The sequence below is a fragment of the Benincasa hispida genome, chromosome 1, assembly GCF_027475165.1.
Source record: "Benincasa hispida cultivar pf3 chromosome 1, pf3_genome.v1.1, whole genome shotgun sequence".
Classification (NCBI taxonomy): Eukaryota; Viridiplantae; Streptophyta; class Magnoliopsida; order Cucurbitales; family Cucurbitaceae; genus Benincasa; species Benincasa hispida.
This window is the reverse complement of record NC_143478.1, coordinates 92,161,219-92,185,484: the sequence shown is the minus strand read 5'-3', so window position 1 is coordinate 92,185,484 and position 24,266 is coordinate 92,161,219.

Sequence of the window (24,266 nt, the reverse complement as noted above, 5' to 3'; positions counted from 1 at the left end):
TGCAAGACCGAATTCACTCCTACTCGCTTTTAAGGATAGTAGAGAGGTTGTTCCATTAAGTGTTAATTCTGGGTCTTGAACAAGGGGCCCTACCCTCTCATTGGCCTGAGAGGGACTTAGTTTTGTTGATTGGATCACAAAACAATTGTTTATTAAGGGATCAGTGGGGACTTAAGGAACAAGAGGTAATTTTGAGGATAAAATAGAGATTCGATCCAGCCATTATTACGAATAACTTGTGAAGGGATGACTTACTAATCATGGTTATATCGAGTGGACATAATATATCTACAGTGAGGGGAGTTCAACTATGGGCTTTAGTGGAGTGACCCATTACTTAACAAATGGAGGTTAGATCAGTCTAATGAGTTTAACCAATTAATCTTGGATCGTTGGAGTCCATGATCTGTAGGTCTATGAGGTCCCCTACTAGTTCAGAAATAGATTGCTCTAGAGTAGCGTGATAAGTTAATTTGAAACCTTCAAATTAGAATCAAACAGAATTAGAAAATATATATTTAAATATGATTTAAATATATGAAGATGGAATTGTGTAAAATTAATTTAATATTGGATATTAAATTAATTAGAATTATTTAAATTGTTTAACTAATTATTTATTAATTTTATTAGAAAATTAATTTATGAAATTAATTTATAAAATTTAAAAAAATTTGATTTTAGAAATAAAATATGATTTTAAAATCAATTTTGGATTTTGGAAATTAAAAATACACAAAAAGGAAAAATGAGATTTTTTCAACTTCATCTTCAACTAGCTCTCAAAGAACCCATTATCTTCAACCTTCAATAACTCCAAGCATGAGCTGCATCCCATGTAACAAATCTCTTTGCATGATAGTCTACAATATATTGAAGAGATTGGAGTGAAGTTGAGCTGGTTGCAACCGAAAGAATTTTAACTGAAAATTCATGAGAAGAAGGTGTTCTTCATTTTAGGTTGCTGCAGTGAGCATTCTCTAAGTCCCTTTGAATCCAGGTTATTTTGAGTCCCACAACTCAATCTAGAGCACCAAGAGAATAGTAGGAAAGATCTTGTGGTGGTATGCACAAAGATTTGGAGGAATTTGCAGTTGGAAATCGAGATTTCAAAGGTTCTTCAAAGATTGTTATGAAACCCATTAAATTCTACTTGAGCATGTTTTCATTTCTGCCAAAATTAATCAATTAGAGTGCTTATCGATTGATAACATTTAAAAATATGATGTTGTTATGCCTTTGCTATATCGCTTATGCACTACTGATGAATGAATGATTCAAGTTCTTGTCTCAGGTAACGACACCAAAAACTTGTAATATTAAATTTGTAATTATCTTTATCTATATCTATTATTATGCGCTAATGAATGAAATTGATGATGCTCTATGCGCTCAAGTGCTTTGCGATAAAGATATTGCTATACTACGTTCTAGGTGTATGCAATGATGATAATATGCTTTGCAGTATGTGATGATGTAGTGCGTGTCACAAGTTTTCTTGCGCTGGAACCAAGTATAATTCCAACGCAAGTTTCTCAGATTGACCTGAGGTCAAACACAAGGATTGTTGTTGTATTGCGATACTAATGTGGTATAAGCGACTGGTTTAACATAAAGAATAAAGAATTGTTTTGTGCAGAAAACTAAATTGCGATGAAAATAAAATGCGCTGGTAAATAAAATGCGAGAAAGAAAATTACGATGATAAAATAAATGACTAAACTACTAATGATACAGGGTGAGGACTGGCTGTAAAGTTGTACAAAAGATTCTAATGAATACGGTGGCAAGTCTTGTGAATGAATTAGAAAAAGAATGAGTAGAGGGGGAGGACATCGCAAGTTCGTCAATCCCGTTAAGGACGAAATTGAGGTTTCGCTTTCCCTTGGCTTACACCTTTCAGTGATCTGCCGTGTTCCCATATGTCTATGGTGAAACAGGGATGAACGTAATGAACGCAAGGTTGTTTCCATCTCTGGAAATACTTCTCGCTTTAATTAACGCATTCTTCCAACCTTCTCTCGATAGGCGAAATAACATCTTCACTTCTGCTTTCACCGGTGAAGATACCGTCGAGCATGCTTTAGCTAAACTTAGCTGATTACCTTAACAAGGATTAACTCACTCGCTTAATCCTTCCCCTTTACCCAGGGGATTAGTGACACATGATGGAGAAAATGATTGATAAATGTGTGGAAAAGAACAGAGAGATGATAATGATTACGATAATGATATTTAAATCTAAAGATCAGCGTTTGATCTGATTGTGAATGAAAGATTAAAGAAAGATGAACACAATAGATGAATGTAAGAATAGAAACAAATACAAAAAGAGTGTCAATGTCTTAACACAGATCCCGATCAGAGACGTTGTGCTTGCCGGCATGTGGATAAGATGGAATGGAAAGCTTCCCTCTCAGGCTTGCTTTCCAGGTAGAAGTGACCTCTTGCACAGAGCTTCTTCTTTAGGAATGGAAAGAATTTCTTGCTCAGAGACTCACCTTTTGGCCTTGTCTCGTCATTCTCTCGGATTTTCTCTGTATTGTCTGTTTAGACCAGCCTCCTTAACAATGAATTCGAGGAAGCTATTTATAGACCTTGGCTCTTTGTATTGGTGGTCCCACTTTGTAAATCTGATAATTCATGCCATGGCATAGTGGAAATGTCCACTCTACTCTAGATCAATCTGTCAGAATCATACAACAGAAAGCTGTACACATAAGAAGTCCTTCGAATGCGTGGCTCTTCACATCTTCGATCGATCGCCGCATGCTGTTGTGGATGCATTGATCATTTTTTTCCTCGAGCAATTAATGCATGCGGTGACCTATTTCTTGCAAGACAAAGACTTGGACATTCCATTTCGCCATCACAATGGGCTTAGTGGGTGTGTTCACGATACTTTACAATTTTCGTATTTCTAAGCCAATTTCTATACTGTCGACAAAATTTTCCCTTCTTTTTGTCGCATAACCTAAATAAAACAGCATAAATAACTTGTATTTCTACAAGTTATCATCGATCGTTTTCGCTTCCACTGCGTGCTGGAATCTCTCCAACAAAGCTCCATGCCCCTAAGCTTTACAAGCTTCATCACAAGGCTACTTTTGTTTTCAACACTTAGCTAAAATTTTACATACTAATGCCAAACATCTTACTAACTGAGATCTTATTTCATAATACTCAAAATCCCTTCCTTTCTTCTTCAATATCTTCATGCCTTTTCCTACAATCATAACATTAATTCATGCTTAATTTACTTAGCATATTAATGAACATACTTAGGTAGGAAAAATAGGGTTCGAATTTCACATTTATACGGTGGCCTAGTTTGCGTCATCATATAGAGAATGTTGGTCATGGTTACACCCTTCGTTTTGGCTTGCTCCCATGGGTGTCATGCAAGCATCCAACTTTGGTTGTGTACCAATCTCAGCTTCTAATTTTGACCCTCAGCCAAGTTTTACTTTTGCTGGTCAAAGGAGTTGTCTCTTTTATCCTTATTTTCTCCCTCTTTTTTTTTTTTCATATTGCGTCGATCCTGGAAACCTACCTTCGTTTTGGCTTGCTCCCATGGGTGTCATGCGAACATCCAATTACGAGCAGGTTCCTTTCACGACTTAACTCTTATCAGGTTGGGATTTTCCCTTGCGCTGATAGCGGAGTTTTTATGATTATTATTTTTTTTTAGATGATAATGAACGCATTTGCCTAATATGACCGCATCCGCTTGATCGCACCTGCTTAGACCTTCCCCACTCCCAAATTTAGAGATGCGCAAGGTCCTCATTGCGTTGTTTTGGACAAAAAAGACAAAACACTTAGTCAATATTTTGAAAAGAAGGTTTGAGCAGAATCTTGTAATAGAGAAGGTAAAGTAGAGCTATTGCGATGAGTTGTCTAAGTGTTAGTCAGAAAATGCAATGTATAATGAAATTCTGCTAAGGGTATGCATAGTACTCATCATGGCAGCACAAATAAACAATGCAAAATAAAAGACAAGAATTACCACAACAATTGAAAAAAGATGATAAAAGTAAAGAGGTTAATGTATATGGAAAGAATAATTACTCAGTTGTATAAAATTTGACTAAGTATACAAAGAATTTTAAACATTGCAACACAAAATTTTAGCATATACAAAAGAATACAAGGTATAGCTTCTATATAAAAAGAAATTAATGAATGAATGGCTGAAAGAATAGCAAAATTTGCGGAGAAGGTGGCACACCCCCAAATTTAGAGTTGTAGTGGGGGATCTTGAGTAGGATGTTGTGGAGGAGCTCGTTTAGGCGCATCTTGAAACTGTAGAGGTTGCTGTAGATGGGGAGGCACCATGGGACCATGTAAATAAGCTGTTAAGAAGTTGAAGTACTCATGGTTGCGCTCTGCCATCTGTCTTTGGTTCAGGTGAATGGTAAAGATATTGCGTTGAATGTTAACCATCGCCAGTCACACCATTGTATTGCTACATTGCAACTCTGCATTGCTCTCCTGCAACTTCGTTATTGCTTGACAGAAGAAGTTAAGTTGATGAGAGAAGAAGGACCACATTTCTGCTAAGTCAGCAGCAAGGGTTGCGATGGTGGGTTGTGCCGTCGATGTTTCACCAACATCGATTTGAGGTTGAGCGGAAGGGCCTGCTCCCAAACCTGTGGGTCATCAACATGCAGCGATGGAGGGGAAAAGTGAGGTGGAGATGGATGGTGGGGGGACGCTACTAGAGATGCAGTGTTTGAATCTGAAGCAAGAAGAAGGTTGGTGAAGTGTTCAGGAAGAGGGGAAAGGGGCTCAATTGGAGGGCACATGGGCAAATGATTAAAGGCAAAGGGTCCAAGGGTCTTTGGGTTTGCTCTTGCGGTGATTGTTCTTGGACTTTTTCCTTTCTTTTATCATTGCGGCGGTGCTTCTTTGGTTTGGGTTATTGTGGCGCATTCAGATCTATGAGGGGCTTTTTCGGTGGAAGCTCGGGACAATGTGTGGAATCCTTGAGAAGCATTCTCAGGATCTTCGTATGGATGAGGCTGTGGACTTTAGCATGGGCTCTTCGTCAATGCCTACACCCACAGAGAGGCACAGGCTCGAAATCATCCATGGAAAGAAGTATTGGCCTCTCACACGACCAATAAAGCCTTGAATCTACTTCACAATTAGCTGGCGTACATCAATCCGAATGCGCTGCGCGATACAATATGCGGCCATCACTCGATCCCTTGAAATTGTTTTATCATGCGTTGTTGGGATGAGTCGTCGTTTCACAGAATATACCCAAAGTCGCGCCTCTGGGAGCAGTTTGTTGGAGGAAAGGGTCTTAAGGCCTGTTAATGATACCGACCACTGAGTGCCCGATCGCGTTAATACTTTCAGCTCATCTTCCATGCGTACTTCTTCAGAATCATCAATTATCTTGTTACCCAGTGCTTCTGGGATGTTCTTTAACTTATATAGTTCATTGATGTCCTTTGCACTGAACGACACTGTCCACCCTTTAATGATCACTGCATCTTCGATGTTATGGAGTTGGCCGTGATAAAAGACCCTCACTACAATAGGAATAACTATGGATGGACATTGGCAGAAAGTTTCCCACCCATGTTCCACCATAATACTCATGATCAGATCTGGTAGTGGCATCAACGTAGGGAAGAAACCCATTTCCATCATCATATCATCATTTTCTTTCTTTATTGGTGGGTGCTCCTGGTCGATGCAAGCTCGCTGCTCTCAAATTTAGCTTTGCCTTTGTCTTGAGTAGATGCAAGGCGAGATTTTTGTTTTTGTTTTCATTCTCTTTCCTTGCGTTACTCTTCTTGTTTTCTTTTCCATTCCGCCACTTCTTTTTTCTTATTTTCTCTGATGCACTGAACATTTTCTTTGCGTCGTTTCTCTTTCTTCTCTTTCTCCTTCTTTTCTTTCGCTTCTTCTTCTTTCATTTCTTTCTCAAACTGCTCCAAGGCAAGACAAATGCATTGCTCATCCTCGAGCCTTCTTATTTCTTCTTCTGCTGTTCTTGCATTGTCATGACACACGTCCTCATTGTGTAGTTTTCTGGCCAAATCGCCTGATGCGATGATTTGGCACGCACGTGACATTTTCTCTTGCTTCTCCTCTGCTTCTCTTTTTCTTCTCTCATCTTCTTCTGCTATGCATTGAAAAAATAATGGGTCACTCATAGACCCTTGCGGAGCATTCTTCTTGCAACGCCGCATCAGAGGGGTAATATCTGGATCTTCTCTATCCTCAGTCGCAACCATTCTGAAATGCGTTGATGAAACTTAAGGTTGCACTAATGCTTTGGCTTGCGTTGCATCCCCTCTTCCACCCTTACGGTGGTTGATTCTCGTCAAAATCTGGGCTTTCTGCCCTCTTCCTCTTCTCCTCCTTCTTCAGGCGTTTCTCTTTTCACCTACGTTGTTTCTTTTCACTCGTCTTCTTTCTTTCTTCTCCTTCTTCAGTTGGGTAACTTCATCTCCTTTTACTCGTTTTTCTTTGCTTTTTCTCTTCTTCTTCCCTTCGGCCGTTTTCGGCTGCTTCTTCGCTCCTACCACCTCCAAAACGACCCTGATGGGTCCCTCATTGGAGTCTATTGGAACAGTCTCCTTAGGATCCGCAATAGCCAGGGCCCTTCTTTGCGAAGCTTCCACCATTTCTTCCTCTAAAGGCAAGGGTTGGTTTACAACTCTAGCTTCTGGTAGCCCCCCCTCTTTTTCCATATTACTCGAAATGTTCCCAAATACCTCTTTGTCGCCTCTTCTCTTCAGTTCGCTTTCTAACAAACGTACTGGGAGCGCCACCTCAGGTCTGGTGGTAAGGGCACTCTCTATGCTCGGCCCCTCTCAGATGGTGAGTGGTTTGGCTACAGAGGTCTTTTGTTAAGGTTTCCCGGCGATTCTTGATGAAGGTTTGGGTGGGCGGTGAGGCGGCGGCTAGTAGTGAGGAATGCCACCAACCGTGCGGTGACGTGGGCTTGGGAAGGCGATGATGGTAGGGAAGATGAGTGTGAAGATTGTCCGGCCATGGTTTCAGTTGAGTGAAAGAGTTAGGAAAATTTTGGTCTGAGGAAGGGAATCAGAAGGGTATGGTATGCAGAGGAAATTTTAGGGCTTCTTTTGCGAGAGATTCAAATAAGCTCTTCGATGAAGGAGGGTGAGATTTATAGGTTGAGCCTTGATGGGCCCAATGCAATCTCTGCATGGCAGGCTTCGAGATTCTCAAAAAGTCTGTTGCCGCTCCCTCTCATTATGATTTAGTAGGAAGGACGTCATTTCGTCTGCTAAGTCATAATTCCCTTAGAAGCTTAAACGATTCGACTACTCTCTCTGCGAAGATTTTATCTTTTTTATTTTATTCGGACAGGCGTAATGTTAATTATTAACGCAATGCATTCGTTACCGTAAATGCATATTTGCGAAGGACGAGCACAACATATGCATTAGCGCAACACACTCCTCAACTGAACACATTTCTGGAGGATGGGCGCATGGTATTTCTACCAGTGCAACACTACCTCGACATAGTGCCTTTTTTTTGTTGAGGATGGGTGCAGTGCACATGTGCAACTCATCCGTCAACGCAATGCATTTGCAGAAGACGAGCGCAAATGTATCTATCAGCACAAAATACACTTGTCATCACAATGCATATCGGATGTTTATTAAAATTTTTTTTTAACAATTCATCAACATCACAACTCTTATCCCCAAAACCAAGTTGGTACGATGTTGCGGTGTTCATTTTCTTTTTACTATTCATTCACTGAAATTAGGTTCAACGCAAACTAAGGCTGGAAAGTAAACAAATTCAACAAAGCATGAAATTAACGCAACTTGAATTGAAGTAGAAGTAAATACAAAAAGCAGTAAAGACTAATTTAAGAAAGCCGTAATAACACAATAAAGAAAGCAGTAGAGAAAGCTATAAAGAAAGCGATAAAGATAGATGTTAGGGATGTTGATTGAGAAAAAGTTCTTTAAGGTTACTGCAATCCACATCCCCGCAGGCGGTCAGACTTGGTTGCGCAATGTCACTACTGACATTACTTCTTTCCATGAGATTCGGGGGCTTCTGAATTACTTGGTAGCATTCCCGGTGTTCTATTTCGAAGCTTGGCTGCTAGTTGCCCTACTTGGACCTCCAAATTCCTTATGAAAGACGCTTGCGATTGCATAACAGCATCATTTTCTTAATGTACTACTTCAATAGGGCTTCAAAGGATGATGAATTTGTAGAGATGTTTGATGTGGAAGGTTGGTTGTGCGATTGCCATTGGTGACTCTGATTCAGACCCTGGTGAAAATTCGGAGGGTTTTCTCGATTCCCGAAGTTGTTTTGTGAATTCCTCTGGCCTTCTTGGTCGTTGTTACCTCCCTAACTGAAGTTAGGGTGATTTCGCCAACCTGGATTATATGTGTTGCTGTACGGGTTATTCTGAATAGCGTACACTAATTGCGAGTTTAATGGGCATATTTCTGCAGAATGACCCCCTCCGCATTGTGCACAGCTGATTGCTGCCACTTGTGCCAGCGCATTGGTTTCATTGCCATCGTCTGGAGGAGAGAGGTCACTGCGGCCATTTGTACGGCCAATGTTGTCATTGTATCTGTTGGTATAATGGTGTTTTCTGTTCTTCTTCTCTCTGGGCCTCTTCCCCTGTACCCGTCGTCTACCCAGTCATTTGTGTTTTGCGAAATGCGATCCAAGATGACCTTGGCTTCAGTGTAGGTCTTGTCCATAAATCCTCCTGTCGCGGAGGAATCAACAACAGCTTGCGTTGATCGATCTAGGCCGTTGTAAAAAGTCTCCATGAGGACACAATTGGGAATCCCGATATACGGACAGTTCTTTACCAATCTTCTGAATCGCACCCAGGCGGTGCTTAGAGTATCATTTTCCATCTGCTCGAAATTCAACACATCCTTCCGTCTCCTTGCATTGACGACTGGTGGGAAGAATTTCTTCATGAATCGCTCCACCAATTGATCCCATAAAGTAATTTCATTTGGCTCCAAAGAATGAGCCCACCTCTTTTCCTCATCCCTCAGTGTGTACGGGAAGAGATACAATCTAATTCCCTCAGGAGTAACGCCAAGAATGGAAAAAGTATTGCACATCTCCACGAAGCTGGTCAAATGTGCGTGTGGGTCTTCACCTTGCATCCCTCCAAATTGTCCCGCATTTTGGATCATTTGAAGCATGACAGGCTTGATTTCAAAGCGTGCGTTCTCCTCAACCATGGGTCTTAAAATTCCGGGCAAGAAGTCATATAGATTTGGTGCTGCATAGTTTCTCATCGAGATATTGTAGTCGGTAGCAAGAAAAACAGGGTCTTGCGTTGGTCGATTGACCCCTTGATTCCCTTCGGGCCTATCATTATTATTCGCCATGTTCCTTCACCTAATTCGGTTCTAGCGTGCTCTTGCGTGAAAAGTACGCTTGATCTCTGGGTCGGCTTCGAATTCTGGATTAGTCCCAGTACTCATAAACCGTTAGCCTGCTCTCCACGATAAACAGACAGTACAATAAAGATTTGTCCTACAAAATACCACAAAACTATTCGACAATAAACGTTAGCAATCCCCGAAAACGGCGCCAAAAAATTGATAACATTTAAAAAAATGATGTTGTTATGCTTTTGCTATATCACTTATGCACTACTGATGAATGAATGATTCAAGTTCTTGTCCCCTGCAACGGCGCCAAAAACTTGTAATATTAAATTTGTAACTATCTTTATCTATATCTATTATTATGCGCTAATGAATGAAATTAATGATGATCTATGCGCTCAAGTGCTTTGTGATAAAGATATTGTGATACTACATTCTAGGTGTATGCGATGATGATAATATGCTTCGTAGTATGCGATGATGTAGTGCGTGTCACAAGTTTTCTTGCGCTGGAACCAAGTATAATTCCAACGCAAGTTTCTCAGATTGATCTGAGGTCGAACACGGGGATTGTTGTTGTTATTACAATAATAATGTGGTATAAGCGACCAGTTTAACATAAATAATAAAGAATTGGTTTGTGCAGAAAAGTAAATTGCGATGAAAATAAAATGAGCTGGTAAATAAAGTGCGAGAAAGTAAATTGTGATGATAAAATAAATGACTAAACTACTAATGATACAGGGTAAGGACTGGTTGTGAAGTTGTACAAAAGAATTTAATGAATACGGTGGTAAGTCTTATGAATGAATCAGAAAAAAGAATGAGTTGAGGGAGAGGACATCCTGAGATCGTCAATCCCGTTCAGGACTCAACTGAGGTTCTACTTTCCCTTGGCTTACACCTTTCAGTGATCGGCCGTGTTCCCATATGTCTATGGTGAAACAGGGATAAACGTAATGAACGCAAGGTTGTTTCCATCTCTGGAAATGCTTCTCGCTTTAATTAACGCATTCTTCCAACCTTCTCTCGTTAGGCGGAATAACATCTTCACTTCTGCTCTCACAGGTGAAGATGTCGTCGAGCATGCTTTAGCTAAACTTAGCCAATTACCTTAACAAGGATTAACTCACTCGCTTAATCCTTCCCCTTTACCCAGGGGATTAGTGACACATGATGGAGAAAATGGATGATAAATGTGTGGAAAAGAATAGAGAGATGATAATGATTATGATAATGATATTTAAATCTAAAGATCAACGTTTGATACATGATTGTGAATGAAAGATTAAAGAAAGATGAACACAGTAGATGAATGAAAGAATAGAAACAAATACGGAAAGAGTGTCAATATCTCGACACAGATCCCGATCGGAGACATTGTGCTTGCCGGCGTGTGGATAAGATGGAGTGGAAAGCTTCCCTCTCAGGCTTGCTTTCCAGGTAGAAGTGACCTCTTGCACAGAGCTTCTTCTTCGGGAATGGAAAGAATTTCTTGCTTAGAGACTCACCTTTTAGCCTTGTCTCGTCGTTCTCCTAAATTTTCTCTGTATTGTCTCTTTAGACCAGCCTCCTTAACAATGAATTCGAGGAAGCTATTTATAGACCTTGGCTCTCTATATTGGTGGTCCCACTTTGTAAATCTGATAATTCCTGCCATGGCGTAGTGGAAATGTCCGCTCTGCTCAACGATTAATCTATCAGAATCATACAAGAGAAAGCTGTACATGTCAGAATTCCTTCGAATGTGTTGCTCTTCACATCTTCGATCGATCGCCGCATGGTGTTGTGGATACGTTGATCATTTTTGTCCTCGAGTAATTAATGCATGCAGTGACCTATTTCCTTAAAAACAAAGACTTGGACATTCCATTTCACGATCGCAATGGGGTTAGTGGGTGTGTTCACGACACTTTACAATTTTCGTATTTCTAAGCCAATTTCTATACTGTCAATGCAATTTTCCTTCTTTTTGCCGCATAATCTAAATAAAACAGCATAAATAACTTGTATTTCTACAAGTTATCATTGATCCTCGTCACTTTCAGTGCGTGCTGGAATCTCTCCAACAAAGCTCCATGCCCCCAAGCTTCACAAGCTTCATCGCAAGGCTACTTTAGTTTTCAACACTTAGCTAAAATTTTACATACTAATGCCAAACATCTTACTAACCGAGATCTTATTTCATAATATTCAAAATCCCTTCCTTTCTTCTTCAATATATTCATGCCTTTTCCTACAATCATAACATTAATTCATTCTTAACTTAGCATATTAATGAACATACTTAGGTAGGAATTTCACATTTACCTCCCCCTTATGATTTTTTTCCATGAAAATTTGCTTCGAGAATATCAATAGAACAATTGGGGATATCTACTTCTCATTAGCTCTTCAGCTTCCCACGTAGCTTCTTCAAGGTCATGATTCCTCCACAAGACTTTTACTAAAGGTATTGTCTTTTTTCTCTGTACTTTCTCTTTCCTGTCAAGAATTTCTACTAGTTCTTCTTCATAAGTCAAATTTTTGTTTAATTGCACGGGTTGTTAAGACAATATGTGAGTGGGATCTGGCACATATTTCCTTACCATTGATACATGGAACACATCATGAATACGAGTTAGTTATGAAGGTAAAGCTAACCTGTACGCTGCCGATATGACATGTTCCACTATTTCGTAGGGTCCGATGTATCTAGGGCTCAACTTCCCTTTCCTTCTAAATCTAACCTTCCCATGGAGACAATTTAAGGAATACTTGATCACCAATTTCAAATTCTAGCGATCTTCTTCGCTTATCCGCATAACTTTTCTACTTGTCCCGAGCTGTCTTTAGATTTTCTCTAATAAGCTTAATACTTTCAGACGTCTATTGAACAAGTTCTGGGCCTAACAGTTTCCTTTTTCCTATTTCATTCCAACATACTAGAGTCCTGCACGGTCTTCCATACAAAGCCTCGTATGGAGCCATACCGATACTCGAATGATAACTGTTGTTATATGCAAATTCAACTAACGACAAATGCGCATCCCAATTGCCTCTAAACTGACCATCTATATGTGGATGAAAAGTTGTACTAGAAGACAACTTGGTGCCTATTGCCTTCTACAAACTACGCCAAAACTTAGATGTAAGTCATGAATCCCGATCTGAAATTATCGATATTGGAGCTCCAAACTGACTTTGTAAACCCCGAATCCTACTTTCACCATGTAAGTATGTTCAAATTATGTTAACTAATATGTTGAATAGATTGACATATAAGTTAATGTTAATTTATAGGGAAAAGTTGAAGAATAAGAAGGATGACAAAGTGAGATTTCAAGTATTTCAAGATTGGGGTCTCAGGTAGTTATGTGTTAGCCTAATAAGTCGGAAAATTAGCTAGGTTTTGGAGATAGGCATGGATGTCATAGGCATTGGCCTTGTTGTGGGCATTGATAGGAAGACACAAAGGTTGTTGATCTTGCCTTTGGAGGTTAGCTAAGCTCATTTGGTGGCTAAGTATGGCCGATGGATTGCTATGCGTTAGCAAGAGGCAGGCAGTGGTCTAGGCCTTGAGAGGCTGATGATGTGCACGACAAAGCTAGGTGTGTAGGTGTTAGGCTGTCGAGCAGTTGGTGTGGACTAGGCAGTCTAGGTGTTGAGGCTGGGCGTGCACGCTGACCAGTGTACAACAAAGAGTCTATGCATTGGCCACGAGTCTATGTGAGGAAAAGAGTTGTGTTGGGTGTATGTTAAGCGTTATGTTGAAGGCAGATGTGGCATGAGAGCCTTATGCACTAGAGGTTTGGACACATACTTAGGTTGCATTGGTGGCGATGGTGTAAGTCTCAAGAGGCAAGCTGTTGGGTTTTATGTACTAAAACTCGTAGTTTGTAAAATTAAACATATTCTATTATCAAAAAAAGATGTTATTCAACATTTCTTCAATAAAAGTATTGAATCTATTAATTGCATTCATAAAGTCTAAATCCAATAAACTAAGATCCATGGCTATTACATGAATACTTGAACTTTATGTAGAGATGTAGGGATGGATCAAGTTCGAGTAAATAGTCAAAATGGTCTATAGTATATGATTAAGGTTGAGTACCTTATTCTGGTAACACTATTAGATGCGGCCTACTCTGTAGCTGTTACAAGTTGTTGTAAAGATACTACAGATGAAGTGATCCAGATTCGTTCATGTATTGACATAAGGATTGGGGGCATCCTATGTAATGAGTTTTCATAAGATCGGACCAAGAAATAAATTACTCTTACTTTTCAATGTTGTTTACTGTTTAAGACTGACTATTTCACTTAGATAACCAAGGTAACTCGATCTTAATCCTGAGCTAACTATGAACTTCTGTTTATTCAGGATTATCCTTAGATTTGCATAGGTATGGGTCGGCTCAACAACGCGGGCTCAATAAGCCTCCCATTTTAGGAGTAAGACTGGGTAGATAGTTGAGAACATAAGGTGCAAGACGAAATTCACGCCCACCCGATCTAGGGATGGGAGAAAAGTTGATGGGCGAAAAGTTGTTCTCTTAAGTACTGAATCCAAGTCTTGAACAAGGGGCCCCACTCTCTCACTGGCTTGAGAGGGTTTCGGTTTAGTGATTGGATCATAAACCAATTGTTCATTAGAGGACTAGTTGAAACTTAAGGAACAAGACATAATATCAAGGGTAAAATAACATATTGACCCAGTTGGTATTACAAACAACCTGTGAAGGGTAGACTTACTGGTTATGGTTAAATCATGTGGACATAAATATATCTACAGTGAGGAGAGTGCAACTATCGAGCTATAGTGGTGTAACTTGATAGTTAACGAATACTGATTAATTCGGTCTAAAGAGTTTAGCCAATTAATCTTAATCATTGGAGCTTATGATCTATAGGTCCATAAGGTCCCTCTACTAGCTCGTAAACATGAACACCTTGAATTAATAAATTGAGTGAATTTGGAATGATATCAATTTGAATTATTCAAATTGAAATTAGGGTTTTGAGTTTGAATTAGTTCAAATTCAAATTTGGGTTTGCATAATTATATTTGATATAATTAAAGTTTAATTTGTTGAAATTAAACAAAATTGGAAAGTTTATAATATTTAAATATTGATTTAAATATCAATTACATGAATTAGATTGATGTTTTAATTTAGTGTGTGATTAATTTGATATTTGATATTAAATTGATCAATTAATTAAATATGTTTAATTAATTAAAAATGAAATTAGTTTCCATGTTTTAAATTTCAATTTGAGAAATTGAAAATTGAAATATAACATTTGGTTAATTTTTGAATTAATCAAATTAAATTTAATTATGAAAATTAATTTTGAAAAATGAAAAGTAGAAGAAAGTGGGTTTATCCCACTTTTCTCTAGCATGAGGTGTAATCCTCATGTTTGATCACAATTCCACTAAATTGGAGGAAGTAGCTACTGGACATGAGTTTTCTGTTAATGATTGCATGTTGCTGAAGTAAAAAAGACCTCTAATATTTTAAGTTGAGGGGAATTTACTGAGAATTGAAAACAGAAAAATCAGTTTTCTGCATTTCATCTTCTTCTCTCTTCAAATCCACAAAACACTTACCAAATTCACTCAAATCTGAGTTTTACCACTCAAATTCAAGGCTGGGAATAGTATAGAAGACCTCTTGGTGGTTCACAGATTGATTTGGAGTTGAATTGGAGTGAAAAGCAGTTTGGATTTGAAGATTTCATCACAAAAGGTATGTAACTTGAAACCTATTTGAATATGCATGCTTTATAACTCAAATTAAATGTGATTAGAGTGCTTATTGATTTTGTTTGCTTCCGTTGCATGCTTGTGTATCCTATCAATTGGTATCAGAACGTGATTTAAGCACTCAATTAACGTTAATTTGAGTTTTGGTGGATGCATTTCTAAAAAATGTATGTTTGGACTAATATGGATGGTTTTTTCAGCTGTGGCATTAGATTCCTCATTTATTTCCAAGTTAAATTTGTAATTGGCTCTTGATTGATGAGCTTTAATGTGTGCTATAGAGTATATAAATTATTTAGAGCCATTAGAGTCCGAATTAGGTTGTAATTTGAAGATTGAAGCAAGCAAGGTCGTGAAGCAGCTGCTGGAGGAGTGCCTACAGCCCAGGCAACGTTGCAACATTACGTCCGAGTATTGCAATGCTGTTCTTGGTGAAGATCGTAGAATTGCAACTTGGGATGAGCGTTGCGATGCTGTTCATCCCAGCTATGCAATGCACGATTCTAGTTGGTTTGTGCAGGAGACTCATGGTTTGACCGATTTAGCTCGGTTCTGGTTCGGCTCAACCCTATTTGGACCAGTTCAACAGATTTTGATGCTTAGGAGGTTTGGTTCAAGCAGGTTCGGGTACGGTTCGAGCGGTTCTACACCAAATTGAAGTTATTTTGGACCTATTTTTGTAATAATTTAGTTATTATACTTGCTTAGGATGCCAAAGTTGAACTATATTAGTGTTTATTTAAATAATTTTGCATGTGATGTATGTTGTATTTAAATTTAAACATGTTTGTGCATTTAGTATGTCATTTAGATTTAAAATCCCATCATAGGAAGTATGTTACATGCATTGAATATATGTTATAAATTGTTATAATATATAGAATGCATGTTTAGGGTTTCTGTTTTTAATATAATTGTTATATTAAATTGAATTCCTTTGATCATGTTGTGGATGTATAAGCATGTTTAAGTTTTATAAGTTGTTATAAAATTGAATTAGACATTAAAATCCATAAAAAAAGATAAGTTGCATGCTCAGTAGGTTAAACACTTGTTTTAATAGTTAAAATAGGTCACTATCTTATAAATCAAGGTTACAAACTCAATTGGTATATAATCCTGTCTAAGGCTGGGGGTACTTAAGTTGACGGTCTATGGAACACTTCCTACATGGTAATTATGGCCAAATAATTGAGTATTGTTAACCGATTTTATAAGCATACGTGAGCGGTGAGAGGTAATAAACTGGTTGATCACCTAGATATTATAGGTTAAAATCCAATTATAAGCATTATACTTGGATAAACCATTTATACTTAGGGTTGTTTTAATTAGCCAAAAAGAACCCAAGTATAATTTTACCCAAATAAATCTGGATTCCAGTGAATAAGGAAAGTCATTCAAATATAAAAATCAAGTATATGATACATTTGATTTCAACTTTCATGTCCCTACAAAATTCACACTGTGAGATCCATACACGCTTCGTGTCGATTATACCTCGACTGCTCCATTCGGAAAGTGTTTGTATGGGTCAAGAGCAAGGTGAATGATATGTGTAAGTGGGTGGGTGAAGGATATGCGTCAACATGTCCTGTGGCCTCTTTCGTTAGTTTGGACTATGAGATTCCTATGTTCCGCCTGCTAGTTTGCTTTAGGTGGCCCTTGCTAGTCGTTTAACGGTGGCTATCCCCTCGAAGGGTTATAACATAGGATTCGAAACAACTCAAATGCCAGAAATGGATACGATTTCTTAGGTCCATTCCCAACCTTGACTTTCAATTTCGGTAGCATAGTTGGGGCCGACCTATGATGTCTGAAAAATGGAAGGTTACACTTACAAAATTACTAAAGTGTTAGTAATTTTAGACTGAAAATGGTAACTAAATGACTATAGGAATAAGAGTTATTCTGGAGATAGTGTTTTGTCAAAATTGTTTACTTTACTGAAGGAGTATCTAACTACCCCTCGATAGCACATATTTTGACTCACTATAGTATCGTTGCAAATAAATAATGGTTTTGGCTATATTATTACTTGTTTCGCTAAAATTTGACTTTGGATATAGTTGTAATTTGCTAATTAGAATTTGTTTAAATTTTTTAGCATGACAAATTCTTCTAGAATACTCACTTCCGAATTAGTTAACGGTAAAATAAAATCAACATACAAATTACTAGCAGTTAATGGTTCTAAAAGAATTTTAACAGAGAATTGTCCTCGATCTCCCAATTCATCTAAAGTTTTGAACTATATAGATGAGAATGCAAAATTCGAAAAGTAAGATGAATATGATTTACTTGTTATCGAAGCATGTTTAGTGAAAAATGATAAAACCTAGACAATTGATTCAGGTGTCGCTAATCATGTCTATACTTTCTTACAGGAAACAAGTTCCTGGAAACAGTTGACAAAAGGCGAAAAAATCTTTGAGATAGGGACTGGGGAGGTTGAAAGATTGTTTCAGCTAAAGTAGTAAGAGATATGAAGTTATGTATAGAGATAGATACATTTTGCTTAAAAATGTTTATTACATTTCTTCTATGAAAAGGAATCTGATATCTGTCTCTTGTTTCCTGGAACAAAATTATAAAATTTCTTTTGAAAATGATGAAGTGTTTATTAATTTGAAGAATATTAAAAGTAGTTCTATGAAATTAGAAAATAACTTGTATTTGTTAAAATGGACTGAGGTAATTGCTGTTTTAAATATAGAGATGTTCAAAACAGCTGAAACTCATAATAAGAAAAGGAAAGTTTCTCCACATGCCTATCTTTGGCACCTGAGACTGGGTCACATAAATCTCAACAGGATTGAGAGACTGGTTAAGAACGGTCATCTAAATAAGTTAGAAGATAGTTCATTACCACCTTGTGAATCGTGTCTTGAGGGTAAAATGACTAAAAGATCTTTTTCTGGAAAAGGTCTTAGAGCCAAAGAACCCTTAGAGCTCGTACATTCTGACCTTTTTGGTCCGATGAATGTTAGAGCTACAGAAGGGTATGAATATTTTATCAACTTCATTGATGACTATTCAAGGTATGGGCATATTTACCTAATGCACCAAAAGTCTTAAAACATTTGAAAAGTTCAAAGAATATAAGACCGAGGTTGAAAATCAATTAGGTAAAAAACTTAAAACACTTCGATCAGATCGAGGTGGTGAGTATGTGGACTTAGAATTCCAAAACTATTTGATAGAACATGGAGTCCAGTCTCAACTTACAACCCCTGGAATAGCTCAGCAAAACGGTGTGGCAGAAAAGAGAAACAGAACCTTGTTGGACATGGTTCGTTCCATGATGAGTTATGCTCAATTACCAAGTTCTTTTTGGGGTTATGCAATTCAGACTGCAGTATATATTTTGAACATGGTTCCATTGAAAAGTGTTTTTGAAACACCTTACGAGCTCTGAAGAGGACGTAAAGGAAATTTACGTCACTTTAGAATTTAGGGTTGCTCGACACATATGTGTTGGTGAAAATCCTAAAAAATTGGAACGTCGTTTAAAAGTATGCCTATTTGTAGGCTACCCAAAAGAAACGAAAGGTGGTTTCTTTTACGATCCTCAGGAAGATAAGGTATTTGTATCGACAAATGCAACCTTCCTAGAGGAAGAACACATAAAGAATCATCAACCTCGCAATAAGCTAGTAATAGAAGAAATGTCTAGAGAAATGACAAATACATCAACAAGAGTTGTTGACAGAGCAGGTCCGTCAACAAGAGTTATTGATGAAACTGGTATTTCACATCATTCTCAAGAGTTGAGATGCCTCGTCGTAGTGGGAGGATTGTGCAACAGCCGGACTGGTACATGGGTTTAACTGAAACTCAAGTCATCATATCAAATGATGGCTTAGAGAACCCATTGACTTTGAAACGAGCAATGAATAATGTCGATAAAAACTAATGGATTAAAGCCACGGACCTTGAAATGGAATTTATGTATTTCAATTCTGTCTGGGATCTTGTAGATCAACCTGAAGGGGTAAAACCCATCAGTTGCAAATGGATCTACAAGAGAAAATGAGACCAAGCTGGTAAGGTACAGATCTACAAAGCAAGACTTGTGGCAAAAAGGTTTACTCAAAGAGAGGGGTGTAGATTAAAATACTTTTGTCCATAACTACATTTTATGATTATGAAATATGGAAAATGGATGTCAAGACAACCTTTCTGAATGGCTATCTTGAAGAGAGTATCTATATATCTCAACCAGAAGGGTTTATTAAACAGGGTCAAGAGCAAAAGGTTTGCAAATTTAATCGATCCATTTATGGGTTGAAACAAGCATCTAGATCCTTGAATATAAGATTTGACACTACGATCAAATCTTATGGCTTTGAACAAAATGTTGACGAACCTTGTGTTTACAAGAAAATCGTTAACAAAACTGTTGCTTTTCTGATGTTGTATGTTGATGATATTCTACTAATTGGGAATGAAGTAGAATTTCTAGCTGATGTTAAGAGATGGCTGGCTACACAATTCTAAATGAAAGATTTGGGAGAAGCATAGTATGTACTTGGGATCCAAATAGTTCGGAATCGCAATAATAGAAAATTAGCAATATCTCAACATCTTATATAGGTGTTGTCTAGGTATAAAATGCAATATTCCAAGAAGGAACGTTGCCTTTCAGACATGGAATTCACTTGTCTAAGGAACAAAGTCCTAAGACACCTCAAGAGGTTGAGGATATGAAACAAATTCCATATGCATAAGCAGTAGGGAGTTTAATGTATGCAATGTTGTGTACTCGTCTCGATATATGCTATACCGTTGGAATAGTCAGCAGATTTTAGTCCAATCCTGGATATGATCATTGGAATGTCGTTAAAAACAGTCTCAAGTATCTTCGGAGAACAAGAAATTACATGCTCCTATATGGTGCTAAGGACCTGATCCGTACTGAATACACTGATTGACTTCCAAATCGATATAGATTCACAAAAATCAACTTCGGGGTTAGTATTCACTCTGAATGGAGGAGCTGTTATGTGGAGAAGCATCAAGTAGAGTTGTATTGCTAACTCCATAATGGAACCTGAGTATATAGTTGCAAGTTAAGCAGCAAAAGAAGCAGTATGACTCAGAAAGTTCCTGACTAACCTGGAAGTAGTTCCTAATATACACCTGTTTGTCACCCTCTATTGTGACAACAGTGGAGTAGTTGCAAATTTAAAGGAACCTCGAAGCCACAAATGAGGAAAACACATCGAGCAGAAGTACCATCTCATTAGGGAGATTGTACACAGAAGAGACGTGATCGTCACGCAGATAGCCTCACAAGATAACTTAACTTATCCATTTACAAAGTCTCTCTCGGCTAAAGTATTCGAGGGTCACCTAGTAGGACTAGTTTATCACTAGGGCAAGTGGGAGAACATATGGATATTTTATGCCCTAGTTTATTGTATTTATACTTTTTGCCCTTTCAGTGTAACTCAACATTGTATATATTTGTATATATTTATCCACTGGTGTTTTAGTCCAAGTGGGAGTATTGTTGGGTTTTATGTCCTCAAACTCGCAGTTTGTAAAATTAAACATTCAATAAAAGATGTTATTCAACATTTCTTCAATAAAGGTATTGAATCTATTAATTGCATTCATAAAGCCCAAATTCAATAAACTAAGATCCATGACTATTGCATGAATTATTGAACTTTATGTAGAGACATAGAGATGGCTCATGTTCGAGTAAATAACCAAAATGGTCTATACTATATGATTAAGGTTTGGTACCTTATTTTGGTAACATTATTGGATGTGACCTACTCTGTAGCTGTTATAAGTTGTTGTAAAGATACTACAAACGAAGTGATCCAAATTCGTTCATGTATTGACCTAAGGAGTGGAGGTGTCCTATGCAATAGTTTTCATAAGATCGGGCCATGAAATAAGTTACTATTACTTTTTAACATTGTTTACTGTTAAGACTGACTATTTCACTTAGATGACCTAAGTAACTCGATCTTAATCTTGAGCTAACTATGAACTTCTGTTTATTCGGGATTATCCTTAAATTTGCATAGATGAGGGTTGGCTCAATAACGCGGGCTCAATAAGCCTCCCATTTTAGGGGTAAGACTGGGTATATAGTTGGGAACATAGGGTGAAAGACGAAATTCACGCCTACCCGATTTAAGGATAGGATAAAAGTTATTCTCTTAAGTATTGAATTCGGGTTTTGAACAAGGGGCCCACCCTCTCACTAGCTCGAAAGGGTTCCGGTTTAGTGATTGGATCACAAACCAATTGTTCATTAGAGGATCAGTTGGAACTTAAGGAACAAGACATAATTTCGAGGGTAAAACAACACGTTGAACCAGTCGGTATTACGAACAACCTGTGAAGGGTCGACTTACTGGTTATGGTTAAATCATGTGGACACAAATATATCTACAGTGAGAAGAGTGCAGCTATCGAGCTATAGTGGTATGACTTAATAGTTAACGAATACTGATTAATTTGGTCTAAAGAGTTTAGCAAATTAATATTAATCAATGGAGTTCATGATCTATAGGTCCATAAGGTCCCTCTACTAGCTCGTAAAACATGAACACCTTGAATTAATAAATTGAGTGAATTTGGAATGATATCAATTTGAATTGTTCAAACCGTATTTTAATTTGAAAATGTTCAAATTGAAATTAGGGTTTTGAGTTTGAATTAGTTCAAATTCAAATTTGGGTTTGCATAATTATATTTGATATAATTAAAGTTATAATATTTAAATATTGATTTAAATATCAATTATATGAATTAGATTATTTTTTTAAATTTAGTATGTGATTAATTTGATATTTGATATTAAATTGATTAATTAATTAAATATGTTTAATTAATTAAAAATAAAATTTAATTTCTATTTTTTAAATTTCAATTTGAGAAAGTGAAAACTGAAATATAACATTTGGTTAATTTTGAATTAATCAAATTAAATATAATTATGAAAATTAATTTTGAAAAATGAAAAGTAGGAGAAAGTGGGTTTATCCCACTTTTCTCTAGCATGAAGTGTATTCCTCATGTTTGATCACAATTCCACTTAATCAGAAGAAGCAACAGCTGGTGATAAGTTTTCTGTTAATGCTTGCAGGTTGCTGAAGTACAAAAGACCTCCAATTTGTTGAGTTGAGGGGAATTGACTGAGAATTGAAATTAGAAAAATCAGTTTTCTGCACTTCATCTTCTTCTCTCTTCAAACCCAAAAAACACTTACCAAATTCACTCAAATCTGAGTTCCACCACTCAAATTCAAGGCTGAGAATAGTAGAGAAGACCTCTTGGTGGTTAACAGACTGATTTGGAATGAAGTGCAGCTTGGATTTGAAGATTTCATCACAAAAGGTATGTAGCTTGAAACCCACTAAATACATGCTTTAAAACTCAAATTAAATGTAACTAGAATGCTTATTGATTCTGTTGGCTTCCGTTGCATGCTTGTGTGTCATATCACAAGCGCTGCCCGGTGGAAGCACGATGAGGTTAAGGTATGCGCCGAGGAGAGTGTGTGTGCATTGGTTGACTGTGATGTGCAATAGTAGGAACATGGATTGGCTAAGGTGTGAGCTTAGTTGATGGTGCGGTGGGATTAAGCTATGTGTTGGCTAAGGCTAGGCGATATAAGGTCCAAAGGGGCATGCGGCCAAGAGATAACAAGTGTTGGTAAGGAATAGGCCTTATGTTGATGGCCAAGGGAAGGTGATCAGCTTAACCACCGATTAAGTGGCCAACTGTCACCATAATCAGTTCACCTAATACCATTTAGTGGGAGGAGGTGGCGGCTTGAAGTTGAGGGAAACATGCAGTCTGTAGTATAAAAAGGGGAAGGTCAGTTCCAAAAGAGTGGTTTGAACGATCTACTTGTGCTATCAAAGTAATTCTAAAGCCATTTGAAAGATTTATAAGTCTAGTTGATGATATAGGCCTGCCAGTAGGAAACTCCATAAGAATCGAACTAGAATTCAAAGAAATTGCAAGGAGATCAAGCTCTCGGGTGACTTTGGGCTAGTATTGAAGATTTGAGGATTGGCCAAACCACGAAGGATATTGAGCTTAAAATTTAAGGTACGTTAAGACAATGTTGAACAATTTTGCAAAAGGAAATTTTTTGAGAAAAGGCTTGGAAAATGCGTTATTTGAATTACAAGTAGATTTTGAGAATTTTGAAGAAGCAGGTAGCTGCTTGGGTTGATCAATGAGGCAACTCAAGAAGGAGGGCTGATATGCACGCAAATGACCAAGCAATGTGATTAGTAGTTTAAGGGTAGTTGGGATACGCATTTGTCGTTAGTCAAATTTGCGTATAAAAACAATTATCATTCAACTATCGGTACGGCTCCATACAAGGCTTTGTAATGAATACCATGTAGGACTCTAGTATGTTGGAATGAAGTAGGAGAAAGGAAACTGTTAGCCTAGAACTTGTTTAACAGACATCTGAAAGTGTTAAGCTTATTAGAGAAAATCTAAAGACAGCCCGAGATAGGTAGAAGAGTTATGCGGATAAGTGGAGAAGAGAGTTGGAGTTTGAAGTTGGTAATTATGTATTCCTTAAGTTATCCCCGTAATACTTAGATTTGGAAGAAACGGGAAATTGAGCCTTAGGTACATTGATTCCTACGAGATAGTAGAACGTGTGGAACCAGCAACGTACAGGTTAATTTTACCTACAGAACTATCTTGTATTCATGAAGTGTTCCATGTATCAATGCTAAAGAAGTATGTGCCAGATCCCTGATAACTTGTAGAAATACAAGTTATTTATACTGCTTTATTTAGATATTACGGCAAGAAAGGAAAGTTGCGTCAATTGTATAGTAATTAGCTAAGAAATGCAAGAATTATAAATTGTCGTCAATACACCCACTGACACCATTGCGATGGTAGAAAAGAATATTTCATTCTGTTTTGTAGGAAATTAAGTCACCGCATGCGTTCATGGCTCAAGATAATCTGAACAACGCATTTACATTGCATTGCGTTAATCATTCCGAAATGAATAGACGATCAACGTAATGATGGCGCATGCGACAATCGATCAAGAGCTAAGCGATCAATGCAACTTCAACCGCATGCGGTAGTAAAAAACAACACCGCATGCGGGAAAA